A 17,706-nucleotide genomic window follows, 5' to 3' on the forward strand; every position below is an offset into this window, starting at 1 on the left:
ACACACACACCACACACACACCAGCAAAACCCAACCAGCGCTGGACCATTGCACTATTGTGTAACATTTATCAAACCCGCGGAAGATCTGACATTTAAAGGTAATTTCCGATTGAGCTGACATTTTCGGAGTTTACCGTGAATGTGGTCTCCGCGAACACAGGAGCATTGCCTTTAAAATGTGCATAGTAGGAGTGGGCGATATACCGGTTTGATAGTAAAAACCGGTATTGTGCCGCGCCATGATATGGATTTAGCAATATCATGGATACCGCGATTTATTCAGAATTCATAAATTCGAATTTTGCATCAATATTTTTTGTTCCAAATTTCAACTGAGTGATAGTACTAAGTAGCTACATCTTTTTTTTTTTTTTTTTATCCAACCTTTCTTGGTTCTTACGAATAAAAGAATGTATGTTAATATGTTGACCTATTTTTATGAGCGCACGTCGCATGCACTTGTTGCACGCATGTAGTGCTAGCAACAAAGAAGTGTGCAGGCAGCTGCAGTTAGGAGGCAGGTTAACTATTGGGGGAAAACTTTACAATCCAGGATGAGCGAAAAACACAGAAATTGATGTTGCTCAAGAGCAGGAGGATAAATTGGTTAAGAAGAAAGGGGGCACCTCTGTTGTTTGGAACTGGTTTGGCTTTAAAATCTCCGACCCCGACCAAAACACTACCCTATGCAAGTTGTGTCGTCGTGTTGTCTTAGCAAAAGGTGGAAACACGACCAACCTGTTCAATCACTTAAAAAACATACATGTCCGTGAGTATGAACAATGCACCAGAATGCGTGAGACAGTAAGCCCAGGAGCTCGCCCGAAGACAAGCCAGACTCGCACTCAACAATCAATTATATCATCATTTGCTGCCGGTACTTGCTATGAGAAGACGAGCAAAAAATGGATAGACATCACAGCTGCGATTACAAATCACATAGCGAAGGACATGGTACCGATTCAAACTGTGGAGAAAGAGGGGTTCAGAAAGTTGATTCAAACTCTGGACCCAAGATATGAGATCCCGAGCCGCAAATATTTTAGCCTAAAATGCCTGCCACAGCTTTACACAGAATGCTGGGACAGAGTTTACAGTGAGATAAATAACATTCCATTCTTCTCCACTACTGCCGATCTATGGTCAAGTCGTACCACAGAACCTTATATAAGCCTCACAATCCATTACATAGACGGTGACTGGAAACTGAAAAGTAAGTGCCTACAGACGTCTTATTTCCCAGACGACCACACCGGGGAAATAATTGCAGGTGGGCTGAGGGACATACTGTCGTCCTGGGGATTAAAAGAGTCGCGTCAAGTTTGTATGACGACCGACAGCGGATCGAACATGATCAAGGCATTGCAGCTGAACAAGTGGGCAAACCTTGGATGTTTCGGACACAGGCTGCACAATGCTATTGGTAAGTTTCAGGACTGTAGCCTAGGCCTACCCTGTATGATGCTTATTATTAAGAAAAAATACAGCTCACATCAGCCATGTACCGTAGGCTAAATCTAAGCACATCAGATTTGTAAAATGTGTAACAGTTGAATGTAAATGCCGTAAATCCTCAAACAAAGATTAAAAGTTATATTGTATTGTGATTTCTATATAAAAATGCATTATTATTAATTATTATTGTATTGTGATTCGATTATTTTTCACCCTATTATTTTGATTTCTTATTCCCAATTTCCAGAGAGGAGTGTCCAAAACGCTCCCGGGCCACAGGGGTGTGCGATTTCCCGGGCCACAGGGGGTTTGCAAAAAGGTGGTTAGCACGTTCTCATACAGCTGGAAAAAGCAGAAGGCCCTGATGACAGCACAGAATGAACTAAGCCTGCCCCTGCACAAGCTCATCACAGAATCTCCGACAAGGTGGGGATCTCGTCTGAAAATGATGGAAAGAGTCCTGGAGCAGGAAAAGGCCATTACACAGGTCCTGGCAGGGGACAAAAAGACACGGCACCTTGTACCTACCTGGCAAGACATCCAGGTCTTGGAATCAGTCACAGCAGCACTGAAGCCACTCCAGGACTTTACAGATGCCCTGTCAGGAGAAGCGTATGTGAGCGTGTCCTATTTGAAGCCTGTCATCAATCTGTTAAATGCAGAGGTTCTAAATCTGAGCAAGGACGATACAGAACTGACCAAAGAGATCAAGATCAAGGTTCTTGATTACTTGAATAACAAGTACACTGACCCTGCAACAGATGAGCTGCTCTCCATGGCTACCTTTCTAGATCCAAGGTTCAAGACCAGGTACATGTCCGCTGAGAAACTGGAGGACATTAAGGTATTTATTCATTTGTTCTTGTTTTATTGCTTCAAATGTAAAGCACTTTGGGCTGCATTTTATGTATGAAAGGTGCTATACAAATAAAGTTTAATTATTTTCATTTTTTAAGGTGAGAGCTGCCTCAGAGACCGAAGCCCTCCTGGTGGAGAACACAGCCCTGGGAAAATCGTCTCTTGCAGAGGATCACACTGACAGGGAGAAAGAAGCTTCCACTGCTCATCAATCAGGCAAGAAGCCCAAGAAGAGCCTTGGGAGCTTCTTTAAGCAGACCAGCAGTGCACCTGCCTCATGTTCAGAGAGGCAGATCATTGAGCAAGAGCTGAATAGCTACATTCTGGCAACGGCAGCAGACAGCGAGTCTGATCCTTTGGAGTGGTGGCGATTTCACGGATCTAATTTTCCACGTGTGAGTTGTCTGGCAAAGAAATACTTATGCATCCCTGCCACAAGTGCCCCCTCTGAGAGGGCATTCAGCACTGGGGGCAATGTGGTGACATGTCACAGGGCAGCACTAAAGCCAGAAACAGTCAACATGCTGGTATTCCTGGCACGGAACTTGTGAAGAAAGTTCTAGTGAAGATTTGTTGATATTGTTGATAATTGATGGTTGAGGCTTGAAAGGTTTAGTTTCAAACGGTTAGTTTTTTACATATCTACGGACCGTAGCCAAAACAAACACACGTATTTGAATTTGTAATTACCTTATTTTCTTTATCTCCTGTTATTTTTTATTTAATTTTACTTAATATCTAATTTATATATATATATATATATATATATATATATATATATAGGCCTACCTACCTCATGTTTACGGAATGCATGTTTGCACAATACAAATAAAAACTTTTCAGGTCCATACGGTCCAATGCCTCACTCTTTCTGGTTATATAAGGTTCAAATACATATTTTTCCTTAACTAATATAATTTAACCAAGAAGGGATATTAAAATGTGATTCATATTTTTTTACGTCATATATCGTGATATCATATCGATATCGTCTGGACAGTGGAAAATATCGTGATATGAATTTTAGCTCATATCGCCCACCCCTAGTGCATAGCTGACAAAACACGATGGGATTGAATCTGGCCCTACGTCTGTGGCTGACACAGTGGCTAGAGAAAAGCCACCCGGGGGCCACAGAGCACACACCAAGGAGCGTGAATCCAGCCAGCCAACTTCGCGGGAGGGAGCCAAACATCAGGTCAGACAGTCAGACACAGACCAACCAACCCAGCAGGCCAGCACACCGCAGTCGCCATGGCACCACACCGTTGTTTACATTATCCTGCCGGTTTAGAAAGCACTGCTCTGTGTCCTGGCGTATAACTCACACACAGTGTTGAGATGAGAACCCTGGCTGCCACATCAACACTGCTGCCACATCTGCAACACATCAGGGCATGCAGAGAGACAAAGACAGCTAGCTAGACAAAGCCTGGTCTATTGTCTGTTTCAGAGGGGTGGGGGTTCAATGCGGAAGACACATTTCGGTTTATTCAGTTGCCTAACTGTAATCGTTTCCCCAAAACTGCACTGCAAGCTTCAACTTCCTCAAAAGCACTAGGGGAAACACTGAGACTGCCTTTTGAGAGGGTGATGGGTCAGGTTGTAGGTTGACACATGTCAAGTTGTAGTGCAGACAGATCCCAAAGAAATCCCATACTGTTTTGTTATTACAGCATAACACTTAGTTACGCACTCTTACCGCACCGGATGTTCTAGAGCGGTTTTCCAACATGTATTTGGCTCCTGTACAAGCCACAAACATCCAGCAGACACACTCAGAGCACGCAAAGCCTGGTCCTCTGGCTGACTGGCACTGCGCTTGGCAAACACTAACGACGGAGAACAAACCAAATTTGTTCCTGACAAACATCAACATGTCACAGACAGGTGTATCATTTCATATTGCGACTGCATCCTCATTGTGGAAAAACAGACGGTTGTGTTATAACAAAAGAGCAGAGGAGTGTTTACTAGTTATGAAAGTGTTCACATGCGTTTTCTGTTATGTTATGGCTAAAGTGGAAATCTAATTTCCTTGTGGAGATTAATCAAATAGGCTATAGGCCTAATCTAATCTAATCTAGCTAACCTAATATGATAAATTAAGGAACACACACACACACGTTTTATCCACTCAAGTGTTTGTGTGTGACTTGAGTCTGAGTGTCCGGTGGGGTTAGAGAGGCCAGCGGGCCTTGCTACTGAGTCAGAGGGTGAACATGAGAGCTCACACACACACACACACACACACACACACACACACACACACACACACACACGCACACACACACTCAGACGCACACACACTCTGACGCACACACACACACTCTGACACAACAACGCAGGGGCGCTGCTCATTTTCTGGTTGACTGAGCAGCTCTGTACATAGGGAGCAACACGGTGCTCTGGGCTGGTGCTCGGCCTCCCAGCCCCGAGCACTATCCACCTCACTGAGGGGGACTCCCTCCCTGACAGTCTCCCTCCCTGTATCACTGTCTGCCTTATTTGGTACAACACAGCCTGTGAGGAATGGTTTCATATACCATTGGGCCTCCTGTAGCTCAGTTGGTAGAGCATGGCGCTTGCAACGCCAGGGTTGTGGGTTCGATTCCCACGGGGGGCCAGTATGAAAAATTTATGGAAAATGTATGCACTCACTAACTGTAAGTCGCTCTGGATAAGAGCGTCTGCTAAATGACAAAAAAAAAAAAATTATCTATATATATATATACACGCTGCAGTTTCACTGGCTTATTAAATTATTACATTAGAATTACAAGAATGCCAATTCCCATTAGAAATAACACAAGGACATTCACTCCATGTCTATACTGTCAATGTACACAGAGCCTGTTCAAGTCCTAAGGACAGTGGGTATTATCTGGCACAGTGTTGGTGCCCAATGGAGTTATCCAGTGCAGTGTGCTACTAGCCTAGATGCATTAGCCAGGGCAGCATGGTGCATGGTGACCCATTCTGAGATCCTTACCTTGTGCAGTACTGTCCCCTTGTCCGTCTGCAGCCCAGTGTTACGGTCTCAGGAAGGGTGGGGAATCTCTACCTGGCAACACAAAGAAAGAGGTCAAAGATCAGTCATCAACACCTCCATCTGTGTTACATACACTACTACACATTATATTCATATAATAATAAATAATATATTAATTAATCACATTAATACAGCCTATTCCAGGCAATATTCAAAATTACTAATGTATGTAATTTAGTTGATAGAGAACTCTCTCTTTCACCCCCCACGGCCTAAACTGAACTGTGAAAAACATCACAGTTGTAGGCTGGCTTTCTGATACACCACTCCCTAATTCTCTCTCTCTCTCTCTCTCTCTCTCTCTCTCTCTCTCTCTCTCTCTCTCTCTCTCTGTGTGGTGTGGTGTGGTGTGGTGTGGTGTGGTGTGGTGTGGTGTGGTGTGGTGTGTACAGCTGCACCAGCACAAGAGGAGAGCAGATCGGAGCAGAGCCTGAGGGCAGGCATGCTAGGCAGGCAGCTCTGTAATCGCTCTCGTCTGTGAGCTCCACTACTGAGTGATTACAGGTGTCTCTAACAGAGCAACAAACACACACACACAGCCAGCGGCTCCATTCACTGGAGTTGCAGTGCGATGGAGAGACAACAACCACTTACCCCAGACCCTGCAGCAGGTCTTCAGACAAACTGATACAAACACTAAGCAAATAGTTTCCAATGGTCAATCATTCTCAATTGCCAGTGTGAGCACATAGAGTCCAGACCGAGGGATGAGGGAGCCCAACCTTAGCCCTTTTCTGCAGTCCTAATCCTTCTCATCTAAGTCCCGTGAAGTCCAGCATGAGAGGGGCTCACACATCTCCACATCTCCAGTGTGTTACTGACAGCCACACTGAGGTTTTAGTAGGATCTCGATCTGAGCTGTTGCTCTCCCTCGCCCTCTCCTCCTCTCTTTTTCCTCCACTCTCCTTTACCCCACCACCACAAATCCTCTCCCCTCCCTCCCTCCAACTCTCCTTTCTCCTCTCCACTCCACTCCTCTCCTCTCCTGTCATTCAGCCTACCTGTACGGGAGTCTGGAGATTGTTTGATGATAAATACGGCAGTGAAAATTGTTTTCTCACCCAGAGACAGTCAGTGACACCACCAGCGCATCTCTAATCTCTACGATGGAGGAAAAATTAATTTACATCTCTGTGACTGCTGCATTTATGAGCCACCAGCATCTTCTATCCTTGGAAAGGGAAAGTAAGGGGCGGTGTGATGAAAAGAGAGAGAAAGAGAGAGGAGAGACAAATGGAGAGAGAGAGAGAGAGAGAGAGAGAGAGAGAGAGAAAAGCAGTGACAGAAACAAAGGAGGAAGACTGAAGGCCTGAGCTGCCTGACTGGGATGTGTGCATATTAAAGTAGAACACATAGGAGCCTGGTGGAAACATTGTCAGACACAAGCAGCTTTGCTTGATTTTACTACAATAGCAACACAGTCAGGATCGCTCCAAACTGCTTCCACCGGTTTTTACAAGGGAACTGAGCAATGAGAGGTTTATGAATTAGTAAAAGATTGACAAGTCTTCTGACTGGCGGCTGCAGCATAAAGGGAACATGAGCTTTCTGTGTGTGCAGTGCATGAACTGTCTAAATGGCTCAAACACGAATAGCTCTGGTTGCCTACAGAATGTATATCAACATAACTAGATCATATTAACACCACAGTAGGGCTGGCACAATTACCGTATACCTGTGTAACTGACGGTTATGGATGAAGACCGTCATGAAAATGATTGTTTGCTTGTTTATAGGGTTGGGGGGCGAACAGCTGGCTGAAGACAGGACGGCTGGGCAGTTGTGTCTGTTTCTGCGGTAACATGGAAGAAACTTTGTTACCGCAGTCTTTGATGTTAACTGATGTGGCTCATGCAATGGAATGTATTTTTTGTAATGTCAGTTGAGTTGAATCAACAAATCACAGCACATATTGATGTGTACACTTCCTGCTTTTACTTACATTTACATTTACGTCATTTAGCAGACGCTCTTATCCAGAGCGACTTACATTATTTTTTTTAATTTTTCATACCCCCGTGGGAATCGAACCCACATCCCTGGCGTTGCAAACGCCATGCTCTAACAACTGAGCTACATCCCTGCCGGCCATTCCCTCCCCTACCCTAGACGACGCTGGGCCAATTGTGCGCCGCCCCATTGGTCTCCCGGTCACGGCCGGCTACGACAGAGCCACTTCCTGCTTTTACTTCCTGATTTGCTCCTATGGGTACTCTTCCAATGGCCGCCAGTCCACCCATTATGCCATCATTGACTTGAATGGGGACGACCGTTCTAATAATGATATTTCTATGCCAGCACATGCGGAGGAGAGGAGATTATTTTTAAACATGTGCTATTTGAATGGTTATTACAGAGAACGCAGTCATTTGGCTGGCCAATTACCGTCATCCACCATTCCATGACGTCACAGCCCTACCACACAGCTGATTCACCAATTAAGATTTCTCTGATGATTAGAATGTGTTCCATTCCTCAACTGCACAGAGGGAGATCTTATAATCTCAGAATGCTGACTTGGTGTGGGGCCATAGAAATATAATTCCTAGAAGGGAAATTCCCATTCAAGTCAATGTTCCATGATGAGTGGACCGGCAGCTATGTTGAGTGTACTCCTAGGCTATTTCTATACTAGTGTAGGCTAGCTGGGCTACTTGTTAGATGATTAAAGGGACTTTAAAGTGTTCTTTGCTCTATCAGCTAAAAAGGCTCCTAGAGCTGTGTGTGCATTGATCAGGCTCCAGCAGCACTCTCATTAAAAACTGTAGCTAGGCTAATTGTGACTAGATCAATGGGCTGAAGAAACCTTGATTACACTGTAAAGCAAGGAGAATAAAATAAATAAATAGATTCTGGCCTTGTATTGCACTGTGACCCTCATTTAAGGACATGTGTGGGTAAAGAAATAGATCTAATACTATGGAAAAGATCTTGACAAAATATGTTGACAAACCAGACTATCTAGACTACCACATAATAAACAGGTTTACAGCAGGGTTGTGTTCAATTCAGAATTCCATTCTTACATTTTAATTGAACTTGAAGTAGTAAACAGGATAAAGAATTGCAACTAGAATTTGAATGAATGGAAAAATAATTGTATTCAGTAAAATTATATGAAATTCAAATGCCTCTTCTATTCTATATTAGGTGTAGTCTAAAAATACACTCAATGGCCAGTTTCTTAGGTCCACCAGCCGTTCAAGAAGATGGTACGCTCCTACAGACAGTGAGTCACGTGGCCGTGGTTAGCTATATAAAGCAGGCAGACAGGCATCGAGGCATCCAGTTACTATTCGAATGAACGTTAGAATTGGCAAAACGAGTTACCTAAGCAACTTTGAGCGTGGTATGATCGTCGGTGCCAGGCACGCCGGTTCCAGTATCTCAGAAATGTCTGGCCTCCTGGGCTTTTCACGAGTCTAGGGTTTACCTAAGAATTTGTTGATGAGAGGTCGAAGGAAAATGGCAAGAATCGTGCAAGCTAACAGGCGGGCCACAAACAGGCAAATAACGGCGCAGTACAACAGTGGTGTGCAGAACGGCATCTCGGAACGCACAACTCGTCGGTCCTCGTCACGGATGGGCTATTGCAGCAGACGACCACACCGGGTTCCACTCCTATCAGCTAAAAACAAAAGGCGGCTCCAGTGGGCACGCGATCACCAATTAAAGAGTGGAAAAACATCGCCTGGTCCGACGAATCCCGGTTCCTGTTGCGTCAGGCTGATGGCAGAGTCAGGATTTGGCGTAAGCAGCTTGAGTCATTGGCCCCAACCTGCCTGGTGTCAACAATATAGGCTGGTGGCGGTGAAGTAATGGTGTGGGGAATGTTTTCCTGGCACAAATTAGGTCCCTTGATACCAATTGAGCAACATTTCAAGCTGTTCTGGAGGCAAAGGGGGGTCTGACCCGGTACTAGATGGGTGTACCTAATAAAGTGCATATTTAAGGTGTTTGTAGTAGAATAAACGTGTCAAAAACAAATGCAGACATTAATAAATGCATTTCTATAGCTTCCAAAATATTTTTTACAACGGTGTGGGAATTCCAACATGGAGGCACGGTGGATTCAAAACAGCGCCCCCTGTCAGTCATCTAGTGTATATATAAATAAATAATATACAAAAATAAAATAAATCAGTTCCCTGTTCTACCATGCTTGACCAGAGCCTGAAAAATTGTAGTGCACTATATACTATATAGGGAATAGGGTGCCATTTGGGACGCTCCCCATACCACAACCATCACAAAGCTATAACACCCTCCTGTACTTTCCTGTAAAACAGGAAATGTGACATTGTTTTCATACTAAGAAGTGAGGTATCAGGGTGTGACGTGCTTAAGTTAGGCCTATGCCAGGATGAAGCCGACCAATAACTCGATCAATGCAAAGACTTGTCCCTAGATAAAGTAAGGCAAAAATAAACCACATTTTGAATTGATGCATCAACTGAACGCAAATTATTTCCGGCAGGGTAGAAAAGAGAGAAATGCTGTGTGTGCAGAATAACCACACATTCTGCCGTCTCTAGCTCGACAGACAATTTGATTGAGCCATTCAACTCCACTGAAGCATCTCATGTAACCCAGCCCTAGATTGATCTGGTAAATCGTTTTTCACACCAGTCTGACACATCATCACTTGTAGAGAATAACTAAAAAAATTGACAGACGCACAATTCAACTGTATTCAATACATGTAGACTGCTATTCTATATTAAACTAATGGGAAAACGGTCAATTTTGAGATCCACCGGCGTATTCATGACACCAGTTAACCTCTCACAGATATGGATTCTATGTAACATACCCCTATAGGCTAACCTATAGGCCTAACACAAGACAAGACGAGGGAAAGCAGGCTGCTGATTGATTATATCATGACCTCCGACCTCTGACTCACAAGGAGTCTGAAAACAACAACCAGTGATGGTGAATGACATGAAAATCTGTTAAGAGAGACTGGTGTATTCAATAAGAACCAAGGGACACTACAACAGGTATTTAAAAACTGATTCAGATCATTTGTTAGGCTACACTTGAAAGATTTGGGAATCAATCAAGAACAAATCCATACATGTTGAGAGAAAGGACTGGGCCCTAACACTGCGAAACTAAATGGTTTTACCATTTCGGTTCACTGGCACCCAGCAGGCCTACCATATCAAAACCATGGTTCAGAAAGCCTTAGGTGGTTTAATACAATACACCACTGCAGCTCCCTAAGCAGCAAAACAATAATGAATTGCACTTTAATGCAACCCACGCAAAGTGACATCATACAGAAGCCACAGTGGAGCAATGGTGTATTGTATTAAACTTCTTTTTTTTCTTCTTTTTTTGGGGGGGTAGATCAGCTTAATATTGCAGATAGATTGTAACTTCCATCAATGTAATTGTCTGCATCACTTCCAATCCCCCATGTGTATATATATATATATATATATATATATATACACACACATACATACATATACACACATACATACATATCCCCTTTATATATATATTCCCCTTTATTACTTTCCAACCCTGCCACCCTTTCCCCACTTGGAGTAAACTAGTGAGCAACAACGCCTAGGCCTCTACTTCCAGCCCATACCCACTATCTACATTTTATGGACAGTCAATTTTACAATAATTACATTTTGTTTGTTCTTTCTCCTGAACTTCTTCTACTCTCAACCTCTCCGATCATTTTCATGATGTCCATCCGGTTTGCTTCTATATGCCATATCTTTCTAACTGTGCTCCTTTACAAAAGCTCCCAACCTACAACCCATACACTTATTATGGACACAGCATGCCTACATTATTAGTTATCTTGTTATTGTTTGTTGTTTGTTGTTATTAGTCCCATCCTTCAATTCCATTCAACACCTCCCATCTATCTTTTAACACCATCCATATAGGATTTCTATTTGCCATATATATTTCAACTCTACTGTGATGTCTTACAAAAGTTCTGAACCTTTCTATTCTCATTGTTTCTACAGATTGTGAATTGAAAATAAACATTTTTGCTAATAGTATTATTATGTTATTGATCATGACTTTTCAGATCACCCAGTAGTGCTATCTGCAGGGTTAGATCGAGGTAAATATTGCAATCCTTTAGCCATTCCTGGACCTGTGTCCAAAAACAAGCTACAAATGGACAGTACCAAAACAAATGATCTAATGATTCTGTCTCTTCGCAGCAACATCTGCAGAGCTGGGAAGATTGTATCCCCCATATAAATAACATTCTATTGGTAGCAAGAATTTTATATAATAATTGAAATTGAAAGACTCTAAGTTTTGAATCCGGTGTCGTTTTGCGTATCAGTTCATAAACACTATGCCATGGGATCGGTACGTCAAAAATCTCTTCCCAACTATTTTGCAATCTATATGGGACGGCTGTCAATCCTTTGGTCCTTAAATGAAACTGATATACTTTTTTATTTATCACAGTTTTCCTGTTCGACAGACAAGTTCCTTACTTTCTCCTCCTTCCACTTTCCTCTTCCATTTTTGCGGTAAGGCTGCAATTATTTGGTTGTAATTTTGGGTAGAGCAGACATTTCCATATGTTTTTGTTAGCTGCATGTGCGACATAACTCCACCAGTCCTACCGATGACATCATTTACAAAGATTATACCTTTTTTAAACATTTTGTCCAAAAAAAAATTGATTTTGGTCAATTAGTATATTTGAGTTTAACCACAATATTTGTTGTTGTTTGTAACTTTCTATGGCTTGTTTTAGAAATAGTGATATCTGGGAGATTATTTCCTTTTCAAATAACTGAAAGTGAGTGGTTGTAATCTGAAATAAGGGAAAAAGGCCATTCTTGAACATTGGGTGAGACAATCTTACTAATTTGCTAGAGAACCAGTTCGGATTTAAGTATAACTTTTGTATGACTGAAGCTTTTAGTGATAGGTCTAATGCTTTAATATTTAATAATTTCTGTCCTCCGAATTCATATTCATTATATAAATAGGCCCGTTTAATTTTGTCTGGCTTGCCGTTCCAAATAAAATGGAAAAAAACGTTCTCATATAATTTAAAAAACTGTTCGCTAGGCTTAGGCAAGACCATAAGCAAATAGGTAAAATGGGATAATACTAAAGAGTTAATCAGGGTGATTTTTCCACAAATTGACAGGCACCCACTTTCCATGGTAGCAAGATCTTATCTATTTTTGCTAACTTTCTATTATAATTTATTGAAGTGAGATCATTTATTTCCTTTGGGATATGTATTCCGAGTATATCCACATCACCATCAGACCATTATATTGGTAAACTACATGGCAATGTAAAAATTGTATTTTTTATTGATCCAATACGTAATATAGTACATTTGTCATAATTTGGTTGTAATCCAGAGAGGTTAGAAAATGTATCTAGATCCTCTATGAGGCTATGGAGTGATTCTAGTTGTGGATTTAAAAGAAAACATGAATCATCAGCGTACAATGACACCTTTGTTTTTAAGCCCTGGATTTCTAATCCCCTGATATTATTGTTGGATCTGATTTTAATAGCTAACAACTCGATGGCCACAATAAATAGATATGCCGATAGTGGACAACCCTGTTTCACTCCTCTTGACAGTTTAAAACTTTCTGAGAAATAGCCATTATTTACTATTTTACACCTAGGGTTACTATACATGATGTTGACCCATTTTATTAGAGATTCACCAAAATTGAAATGTTCCAGGCATTTATATATAAACCCCAGTCGTACTTTATCAAATGCCTTTTCGAAGTCTGCTATGAATAGCAGGCCTGGTTTCTCCGATTTTCCATAATGTTCTATTGTTTCCAATACTTGCCTTATATTATCTCCAATGTATCTTCCATGTAAAAAACCTGTCTGATTAGAATGAATAATATCCGACAATACCTTTTTAATTCTATGCGCTATACATTTTGCTAGAATTTTTGCATCACAACACTGAAGTGTAAGGGGCCTCCAATTTTTTAAATGGACTGGATCTATATATTTTCCACTTGTATCCTGTTTGAGTAATAACGAGATCAGACCTTCGTCTTGAGTGTCAGATAATCTACAATTTACATAGGAGTGGTTAAAACATGCTAATAACGGTCCTCTTAGTATATCAAAAAGGGTTTGGTATACTTCGACTGGTATGCCATCCAACCCTGGAGTTTTCCCTGACTTAAAGTCTTTAATTGCATCCAGAAGTTCCTCCTCTGTAATTTCACCTTCACATGAGTCTTTCTGTTTGGCTGTTAATTTTACATTATCAATAGAAAAAAATCTCTACAATTAGCTTCAGTTAGAGGAGATGGAGGCAACTGAAACGAAAACATATGCTTAAAGTACCTTGTTTCCTCCTTCAAAATATCATTTGGTGAATCATGGGTTACTACGTCAATTGTAACCAGTTTCATTAAATTCGTTTTGGTAGCATTCCTATGTTGAAGATAAAAAAATAATTTGGTGAATTTTTCCCCATATTCCATCCAGTTTGCTTTATTTTTATAATATATTACACTTGATCTTTCTTGAATAAGTTTCTCAATTTCTTTTTGTTTTTCCTCTAATTTATTCTGAGCCTCTATGTTACAGTTTTTATTGCCATCTATCTGTTCTGTTAGACTTTCTATTTCCTTTGTTAGTATAAACTCTTTTGACCTAAATTGCTTTTGTTTTCGAGATGAGTACTGAATTGCATGGCCTCTAAAGGCACATTTAAAGGTGTCCCATACAATAAGGGGATTTGCTGTACTATGTTATGTCGGAAAAAGTCAGTTATAAATTCCTTTGTCCTAGTTAAAAATAAATTATCATCCAATAGGCTTTGATTAAATTTCCAATATCCTCGCCCACGTGGAAATTCAGTAAGAGTAATGTATATGCCAATTATATGATGGTCCGACCGCATTCTGTCCCCTATCAACACTTTTTAAACTTTTGGTGCCAACGAGAATGAGATAAGAAAGAAGTCAAGACGACTAGCTTGATTGAGTCTCCACCATGTATATCTCACTATATCAGGATATTTAAGCCTCCATATATCTATGTGGTCCTCTGTAGCTCAGCTGGTAGAGCACGGCGCTTGTAACGCCAAGGTAGTGGGTTCGATCCCCGGGACCACCCATACACAAAAAAAAAATGTATGCACGCATGACTGTAAGTCGCTTTGGATAAAAGCGTCTGCTAAATGGCATATTATATTTATTTATTATTATCTACTAGTTCTAATGTATCCATGACATTCACGATTTCCTTAAGAGCATGTGGGTGATTGTTTGTGGTGTGATTTCCTTTACGGTCCATTGAGCTATTTAAAACAGTATTATAATCCCCCACCATAATAATATCATCTTGAATTGCTTACAGGGTTGATCATTTATTATATATATTGTCAAAGAAGTGTGGATCATCATTATTTGGTCCGTAAATGTTAATGAGCCATATCTGTTTATTGTCCAATGACATATTTAAAATAATCCATCTACCTTGCGTATCTATTTGGACAATTTGCACATTCGGATCGAAATTACTATTAATTAATATCATCACCCCTTTTGAATTTCTTTGCCCATGGGAGAAGTATATTTCCCCCATTCCTTTTTCCACGCAACTTCATCTAGAATTGTTGAATGAGTTTCCTGTAAACAATAGATATTATATTCCTTCTCTTTGAGCCATGTAAACGTTGTTCTTCTTTTGTTATTATCAGCTAAGCCATTACAATTATAACTGGCTATACTTACTTCACCTTACACCATAATGAGATACACATTTAAAGTCTATTTATCATTATATATGTTTGTAAATTTACAAATAAAAAAATACCGTAATGATTGAGTGTCCATATAGCTGTACCATGATATTTGCATTGCTACTAAGTATCCCTTCAATTGTTCTCCACTAATTCCCCCGCTAAAGCCCCTCCCCATCCCAAGTTGAGTCGTCATCCCAGTGATCGGCATCCCACCCACATCCCTCCGGATCCCTAGGGCCCCGAGAGGCCAGGACCCATCCATCGAAAACAGCACACAGTGCCACGCACAAAACAGAAGCAGATTAACCGCCAAAAGCATTTCCAATGCTATCACCTCTATATTTAACTATTTAAAAATATATATCTATTCAAATATCTTGCATATCTTATTTTCCATCATTATCAATTAATATGCGTAATAATGTCGGCAGTTCATACGTAGGATTTTAACATATAACCCGGATTGCCATTGTATTACATTTAATTTATTGACAAGCAATTATCATCCTAGCAAATAATTACCGTGGTCCATCCCATACCCCGCCCCCCCCACAACAGATGCCGGACAAACACACACGCACATACTCACATACTCTAACACACTCAAACCCCCTCCTCCACAATCCACCATAAAATCAGATACTCAACGGTTGTTATATCCCAGAGCCCAACTCCAGAAAGGACCTGTATGCAATGTATGTCTTGTATGTTTTGATGGGTGGGTCATCCTAAGGTAATAAATAGTATGCTATTTAAGCTACCACACTGATAAAGATGCAGAGCACAGATAGGCTCATTAGCTAGTGGTATCAGAGCCAAGTCTCTCAACTCTCTTTGATGGTGCAAATTGGCATTGTCCCACCTGTCACCTTGTCTGTCAGTCTGTCATTCAGTCCGTCCGTCAGTCTGTCTATCTGTATGTATCTGTCTGTCCTTCCGTCTTTCAGTCAGTGAATCACTAAAGGTCATAGACGTGCTGGCTGGCCCCAGACATAGCACCAGCAGTCTCAGTCCTAATGATGAAAAAGCCTTCGGCTCCTCTGAGAATAAAACCAAACTTCACTATCCTGAGAATCCTCTCAAGTCTATTTTCTATACCCTTAAATAACTTAAGTCTAGGCCTATCTATCTTGTCATGCCAAGGAGACAAGACAGACAGCATGTGTCCCAAATGGTACCCTATTCCCTATATAGTGCACTACTTTTGACCAGAGCCCTGTCAAAAGTAGTGAACTACAGTGAGCTCCAAAAGTATTGGGACAGCGACACATTTTTGTTGTTTTGGCTCTGTACTCCAGCACTTTGGATTTGAAATGATACAGTGCTGACTGTCAGCTTTAATTTGATGGTATTTTCATCTGTCACGACTTCCTCCGAAGCTGCCTCCCCTCCTTGTTCCAGCAGGCTTCGGCGTTCGTCGTCACCGGCCTTCTAGCCACTGCCGCTCCATATCTCATCATTCCATTTGTCTTGTCTTGTCAACTACACACACCTGGTTCATATTCCCCTCATTAGTACATGTTTAAGTGTTCCCTCTGCCCCCTTGTCCTTGTGGGTGATTGTTTATTGTGTGGATTAGTAGCTCGGTTGAGCTCAGTATTTTGTATTGCCGGGGTATTTTCCCTGTGTGCATGTTTGCGCACTGGACTGGATTATGGAATAAACTCTGTATACTGTGATTTACCCTCCTGCGCCTGACTCCTTCAAATCACGCAGCACATCATCCATATCGGGTGAACCGTCTAGAAATTACAGCACTTTTTGTACATAGTCCCCCCATTTTAAGGCAGCCAAAAGTATTGGGACATTCACTTATATGTCTATTAAAGTAGTAAAAAGTTTAGTATTTGGTCCCATATTCATAGCATGCAATGACTACATCAAGCGTGTGACTCTACACATTTGTTGGATGCATTTTATGTTTGTTTTGGATGTGTTTCAGAATATTTTGTGCCCAATAGAAATTAATGATAAATAATTTATTGTGTCATTTTGGTGTCACTTTTATTGTCCCCTAAAATGGGGGGACTATATACAAAACATGCTGTAATTTCTAAACGGTTCACCCGATATGGATGGAAATACCCTCAAATTAAAGCTGACAGTCTGCACTTTAACCTCATAGTCATTGTATCACTTCAAATCAAAAGTGCTGGAGTACAGAGCCGAAACAAACAAATTGTCACTGTCCCAATACTTTTGGAGATGACTGTATATAGGAAATAGGGTGCTATTTGGAATGCAGGCAGACACTGAGACACGACCCACAGCGCTCCCATCCACTCCCCTCGTCTTATCCCTTCAGCTAACGGTAACAGAAAGGAGTCACTCAACTTTCTTTGAGGGTGTAAATAGGCACAGCCTTTCATCCCCTCACAGTCAGAGTTAGCCTATAGAGTTCTTAAGAGGACAGGTGGGTTTGTTTCATCACAGTGACTATTCCTCCTTGCAAAACCTAGTGGTTCTCACAGAATAGCTTTTAGAGGCAATGACGCAGAGGATACAGTGAGGGAAAAAAGTATTTGATCCCCTGCTGATTTTGTACGTTTGCCCACTGACAAAGAAATGATCAGTCTATAATTTTA

The 17,706-nt window shown here is 41.3% G+C and overlaps 1 protein-coding gene across 5 annotated transcripts in view; it reads right to left on the minus strand.

Moving 5' to 3' along the window:
* Positions 1 to 17,706, minus strand: part of LOC121582859 (spermatid perinuclear RNA binding protein) — a 123,877-nt gene that overhangs the window by 87,252 nt on the left and 18,919 nt on the right. For all 5 annotated transcript variants that reach the window (XM_041899003.2, XM_041899004.2, XM_041899002.2 and 2 more), the window contains one exon: positions 5,308 to 5,379. The gene's annotated coding sequence lies outside the window, so the exon portion shown is untranslated. The remainder of the gene's footprint in view (positions 1 to 5,307; positions 5,380 to 17,706) is intronic.

The sequence above is a fragment of the Coregonus clupeaformis genome, chromosome 15, assembly GCF_020615455.1.
Source record: "Coregonus clupeaformis isolate EN_2021a chromosome 15, ASM2061545v1, whole genome shotgun sequence".
NCBI lineage: Eukaryota > Metazoa > Chordata > Actinopteri > Salmoniformes > Salmonidae > Coregonus > Coregonus clupeaformis.